This window comes from Saccopteryx leptura, chromosome 6 (assembly GCF_036850995.1).
Source record: "Saccopteryx leptura isolate mSacLep1 chromosome 6, mSacLep1_pri_phased_curated, whole genome shotgun sequence".
NCBI classification, from domain to species: domain Eukaryota; kingdom Metazoa; phylum Chordata; class Mammalia; order Chiroptera; family Emballonuridae; genus Saccopteryx; species Saccopteryx leptura.
In genome coordinates, this window is record NC_089508.1 from 32,446,290 (window position 1) to 32,453,309 (window position 7,020).

Below are 7,020 nucleotides of genomic sequence, written 5' to 3' on the forward strand. Positions count from 1 at the left end.
GGCTCACCAGCTTCGACCCAAGGTCGCTGGCCCAAGCAAGGGGTTACTCGGTCTGCTGAAGGCTTGACATATGAGAAAGCAATCAATGAACAACTAAGGTGTCGCAACAAAAAACTGATAATTGATGCTTCTCATCTCTCTCTGTCCCTGTCTATCCTTCTCTCTGTCTCTGTAAAAAAAAACACACCACAAAAAACAGTGTGTAGTAGTCATGTGAATGAAAGGGGTTTACCAGGTTATTTTATAATTATCAGAGAAATGCCCTTAATTGAGTTTCTTCCTGTTCAAGGGTGTTTTATGACTATAGTTAATTTAAATAAAATTTCAATCTGTGAAAGAGGTTAAAAGCTTAATCTATTTCTCAAGCTTTTTAAGGTCGTCATCATGCACATCTTGTTATAATGGTACCAATAATTATTTTTCCCTGTAAAAATAACACTTTTTGCTTGTCCTAATCATTCAAACATTTAACACATTACATCTCCCCAACTAACCCCATATGCAAACATAAAATTCCTTAAAATATTTTAGACATATTTCTAAGTTTTAATCATTCTTTCCAGGACATCAGACTCCCCAGCCCACGCGAGATTCAGATTCAAGCAGCAACTCTTGCTCGGCATGAGGCAATTAAAATATTACCAATGTAGGAAACTGAGTTCTCTGGAGCAGTTCAAAGCTTTTTAAAGTTTACTAACAATTCTCTGACACCTCCAAAATTAGAATCACATGTCTAGCTTCAATTACAAATTTCAGATGAAAACCACAAAGCTGATACACACCAGGTTCCCTTACACGTCCAACCACCCTAAATTAATCCACAGGTTGTCATGATTTACGCAACACTGCTGAGCACAGCAAAGTTTTCATACTAAGAGTTTGGGCCTGACTTGTGGTGGCGCAGTGGATAAAGCATCGACCTGGAACGCTGAAGTCTCTGGCTTGAAACCCCGGGCTTGCCTGGTCAAGGCACATATGGGAATTGATGCTTCCTGCTCCTCCCCCTTCTTTCTCTCCTATCTAAAATGAATAAAAATCTAAAAAAAAAAAATTCAGCTATCTAAGAATGTAAAAAAAGAAAGTTTGGATTATTTCATTTGCTCACACTTTTTTTTAAAGATTTTTATTATTATTATTCATTTTTAGCGAGATAGGAGAGAGAGAGAAAGGGGAAGAGCAGGAAGCATCAACTCCCATACGTGCCTTGACTGGGCAGCCCAGGGTTTCAAACTGGCGATCTCAGCATTTCAGGTTGACGCTTTATCCACTGCGCCACCACAGGTCAGGCTGTTCACTTATTTTTAAAGAGATGATTTTAAATCCATTTACTACTGGTGGCTGGTTTGGGGGTCAGAGGTTCGGGATCATCGTAATGCTGTTCTATCACTTGGAGATTCCAAACCAGGACACAAGATGAGCTACTCACTCGCAGGGTGATGCCATCCACGGCACTGGTGAAGACACAGCACTGATTCTAATAGACACTGTCTGCTATGTCACCAGAGGCAGGGTACCCGGGCCCATGCCTTTCATCTGGCATTTGCTTTGCAACCCATTGCATCCCTCACCCTCCAGGCATCTTTTGGATTTCACCCTTGCTCAGTTTTCATTGTAAGGTATTCTCACTTGCTTTAAATGACTGGGCAGATGGAATTCTCTACCTCAGGGGTCGGGAAACTTTTTGGCTGAGAGAGCCATGAACGCCACATATTTTAAAATGTAATTCCGTGAGAGCCATATAATGACCCGTGTACATTACGCATTATTCAATAAAAATTTGGCCTGACCTGTGGTGGCGCAGTGGATAAAGCGTCGACCTGGAAATGCTGAGGTCGCCAGTTCGAAACCCTGGGCTTGCCTGGTCAAGGCACATATGGGAGTTGATGCTTCCAGCTCTTCCCCCTTCTCTCTCTCTGTTTCTCTCTCTCCCTCTCTCTCTCCTCTCTAAAAATGAATAAATAAAATTTAAAAATAAATTAATTAATTAAAAAATAAATAAAAAATAAATAAAAATTTAAAATAAAAAATAAAAATTTGGTGTTGTCCCGGAGGACAGCTGTGATTGGCTCCAGCCACCCGCAACCATGAACATGAGCGGTAGGAAATGAATGGATTGTAATACATGAGAATGTTTTATATTTTTAATGTTATTTTTTTAATTAAAGATTTGTCTGTGAGCCAGATGCAGCCATCAAAAGAGCCACATCTGGCTCACGAGCCATAGGTTCCCGACCCCTGCTCTACCTCAAGTGGGTGGCAGTTAGCTGTTCCTGCATCAGTGGGGTGAATTCATTGCATCTCTTTCCTGCCTGTGTGGAGCATGCGGGTCTTTTGTATTTCTAGCTGCCTCTGTCCATATGTGTATAGGGACTTTGTCAACAGCCTTGTGAAGGCCAACTACAAAAATAGCTCCTATTTTGCCTTGTCAGCCTCTTAGCAAAATCCCAATGACCGTTGCGAGCACCAGGCCTGTCTTCAGGAAATGTGCTGTGTTCTCCACCACTGGGCCAGCTCAGAGCCATCCTTGGGACACCGGGTCAGAGCCCAGAGAGGGCAGGCACTAGCCCGGGTTCCCAGGACCTCGGAGAGAGGAATGATGCGAGGCCACAAGACAAGAACGTGGCGGCCTCTAGAAGCTGGAAAGAAGAGGAGATGGATTCTCCCCCAGCCGTCCTGGTGACCCACTTGAGATCCTTGACCTCCAGAACTAGAACAATAGATTTGTGTTGTTCACGCAGCTGCATTTGGGGTCTTTTGATAGAACAGCGGTAGGAGACGGGGTGCCCCGCTGTCCGGGCCTCTGGCGAGCCTGGCTGCCCGCCTGCATCAGAGCCCATGTTGCAGGCTCCGGAGACTGGCAGCCTCAAAGGTCTGCGCTTGCCACGTTGGTCCCAGGGAGCTGCCTCAGCCGCTGGACCAGAGCCCCTAACCCCAAACGCGCTAGTCCACAGAGAGGGGGGATGGATACTGCAAAGCTCTGAAACACCCAAAGGACCAGAGTGATGGCTCGGCAGAAGGTGAGTGGGCTGCTTAGTGGTACTGGGCAGAGGCGCTGGAGGTTGTAGGCTAATCCCTGACCCTGAATGGGGCGATGACCTCACATGGAGAAGGTCCCCAAGGTCACAAGATACCCCCTGACCCTCAGACTACACCAAACTTAAGAGAACCTTTGTTCTCCTAAGAGGTAACTGAATAGTAGCACTGCCACCAAACGCTCTGAAGGACCCGTTCCTGCAGTGGCCTGGAGGATGACAGGACACTTCATCAGCCCTTATCACACCTGGCATCTGGCGAACCTTCCCCGCACAACTACCAGAAAACGCTGCTTTTGAGAAAGCTGGTCTTCAAATAAGCTAGCGGATGCTGCCATCCAGCGGCCGAATGTGTCCCTGCAGCATTTCTCAGAGTGGAGGGAGAAAAATCACGGCTTCCATTTGCCCTGCTCCCAACTGGTCCAGCTGGGTTACTCCCGGGATAAAGAGGCCTGGATCTGTGCCACAGAGGGACAGCAGAAGCAACCAGGCTCATGTAGCAGGAGAAGAGCAATGCCGACATTTGCTGAGCCTGTACTTTGTGCTGGCCCTTAAGGTTGGGGCTCCTCATCGTCTGGCAAGGGGCCCAGAGTGATGCAGGATAGTAAGGGCCCCATCAGCCGTGCAGAGGCTTGAGTAAGGACTTGCTGGGCCCGTGGAGCAGCTGCCGCAGGTGTCACTAGGGGAGCATCACTCCTGGTATCCGGAGCAGCTGCTCCCTGGGCAAGGCCCTGTGGGGGGCATGAAGCGCTGTAGCAGGCAGTTTGGGAGGCGAGTCCTGGTCACTGTGGGGCTGCTTTTCAGGGGAGCCCACCGAGTGCTAATAAATCAGGACACACCCTCCACAGGGAAGAGGGGCTGTGCCGGGAAGCCAGTGTTCTCCGGGCCGGCGGGAACCAGAGCAGCATGGGAACTCCAGGCGGGCCGAGAGGGCAAAGCCAGCTTTCGTACACCTGCTGCAGCTGCGCCAGTTGGAGTCCTGGCCGGCCTAACAGCTGAGTAAGGGCACCCTAGGGGGATGGGAAAGCCGCCTGGGGCAGTGGCCACAGTTCTGATGGTTTCCCAGGCTCAAGGTCTTGAGGGACTTGGGGGCTTCTGCTCAGACCTTCTGTGACTTGGTCAGAAAACAGACAGCATGAGCCCTCCCACCTGCTGTGTGGAACTAGGACTGAGCTCTCCCAGTTACGTGCGGGAGGGGTTGGCTCCCTGGGCCCTGAGGCCTAGAGGGGAATGTGCGACTGGTCTCCCCACTCCAACCTAGGGGATCAGCCCCCCCAGCCTGGAGTGGCTGCATGTTTGGGTGAGGTGTGTGTGGCAGGGAGGGGGGACGTGGCACAGACACCCCCTGCTATGGAAGGAAGGAGCTGGGAGCACAGTGTTTTGTGGGGTTTTTTTTTACTTTTTTCTGTTTTTTTATAAAAATTTTAATCTTTAATTGATTTTTAGTGAGAGAGGAAGGGAGAGACAAACAGAGACAGAGACAGGAACATCAATCTGTTCCTGTGTGAGCCCTGACTGGGGATCGAACTGGCAACTTCTCTGCTTTGTGAGGATGCTCTTAACCAACTGAGCTATCCAGCCAGGTCCAAACAGTGTAATTTTAATGAAATGGATTCTTTAAACCAGTCAATCGGGAAGCATCTGATCAGGACTGATTAGGTAATCTGTCTGATAGACCCTTACTATCCCCTAAAGAAAAGTAACCTTGCAATAACCAACCTGCTTTTTGCCTAGTACATACACCTCCCTTGTCCCTGCTCCCTTCTGCCTATACAAGTATTTCATTTTGTGCAGCTCCTTGGAGTTAATTGCTATCTGTTAGACTTGATGACACCCGATTTGGATAGATATTTGCTCAAATAAGCACTTAAAATTTTTAATATGCCTCAGTTTATCTTTTTATTTATTTGTTTATTTTATTAAGTGAGAGGCCGGGAGGCAGGGAGGCAGAGAGACAGACTCCCACATGCACCCCAACCACCAGCAAGCCCACTAGGGGGCAATGCTCTGCCCGTCTGGGGCCACTGCTCCATTGCTCTGAACGGAGCTATTTCAGCATCTGAGGCGAGGCCATGTAACCATCCTCAGTACTCAGGGCCAAACTGCTTGAACCATTCAAGTCATGGCTGCTGGAGGGAGAGAGAGAGAGGGAGAGAGAGAGAGAAGGGGAGTAGGGTGGAGAAGCAGATGGGCGCTTCTCCTATGTGCCCTGACCAGGAACCAAACCTGGGACTTCCATACTCTAGGCCAATGCTCTACCATTGAGCCAAATGGCCAGGGCCAGTTTATCTTTCAACAAGTTAAAAATAAGTTCTATTTGAGGTCTATTTGGAGGATTTGAAGGGAGGGGGAAGCAAAGCACCTGGCCCTCAGTAGTAAATACATTCTATCCCAATATTGTGTGTATATATATCAATGAATAACTGTATATAGAAAAAACACCCTAATGGAAAAATACTCTATGTTCATGGATTGGAAGAATCAACATAGTTAAAATGGTCATATTACTCAAAGCAATCTACAAATTTAATGCAATCCCCATTAAAATCCCAATGTCATTTTTTAAAGAAATAGAACAAAAAATCATCAGATTTGTATGGAACCATAAAAGACCTCAAATAGCCAAAGCAACCCTGAGAAAAAAGAATGAAGCTGGAAGTATCACACTACCTGACTTCAAATTCTACTATAGAGCCACGATAATCAAAACAGCATGGTATTGGTAGAAAAACAGATATATAGATCAATGGAATAGAATCAAGGGCTCAGAAATAAAACCACATATATATGGACAAATAATCTTTTTTAAAAAAATTATTAAGTGAGAGGTAGGGAATAGTGAAACAGACCCCTGCATGTGCCCCGATTAGGACCCACCTGGTAAGCCCCTACCAGGCAAAGCTCTGCCCATCTGAGGCCACTGCTTTGTTGCTCAACAACTGAGCTATTTTAGTACCTGTAGTGAGGCCATGGAGCCATCCTGAGCACCCCTGGCTAACTTGCTCAAATCATTCGAGCAATGGCTGTGGGAGAGGCAGAGAGAGAAAGAAAAGGGAAGGGTGCAGAAACAGATGGTTGCTTCTCCTGTGTGCCCTGACTGGGAATTGAACCTGGGATTTATGCACACTGGGCCAACGCTCTACCACTGAGTCAACCAGCCAGGGCCTGGACAAATAATTTTTGATAAATGAGTCAAAAGCACACAGTAGAGAAAAGAAAGCTTCTTCAATAAATGATGCTGGGGAAATTGAAAAGCCAAAAGAATGAAACTTGACTATATCTTGTCCCCATGCACAAAAATTAATTCAAAATGGATCAGAGACCTAAATATAAGATCTGAAACAGTCTGACCAGGTGGTGGCGCAGTGGATAGAGCGTCGGACTGGGATGCCGAGGACCCAGGTTTGAGACCCCAAGGTCGCCAGCTTGAGCGCAGGCTCATCTGGTTTAAGCAAAAGCTCACCAGCTTGGACCCAAGGTCACCCAAGGCTCAAGCAAGGGGTTGCTCGGTCTGCTGAAGGCCCGTGGTCAAGGCACATATGAGAAAGCAATCAATGAACAACTAAGGTGTCTCAATGAGCAATAAAAAACTAATGATTGATGCTTCTCATCTCATCTCTTCATTCCTGTCTGTCTATCCCTCTCCCTCTCTGTCTCTGTAAAAAAAAAAAAATCTGAAACAATAAACTACATAGAAGAAAACATAGGTATTAAACTTATGGACCTTGGCTGTAAAAAACATTTTATGAATTTGACCCCAAAGGCAAGGGAAATAAAGGCAAAAATAAATGAATGGAATTATATCAAACTAAAAAGCTTCTGCACAGCAAAAGAAACTGACAACAAAACAAATAGCCAACTAAATGGGAGATGATGTTTGCAAACAACAGCTCAGATAAGGGGTTAATATCCAAAATATATAAAGAACTCACAAAGCTCAACAACAAACAAGCAAACAATAAAATTTAAAAATGTGGAGAAGACCTGA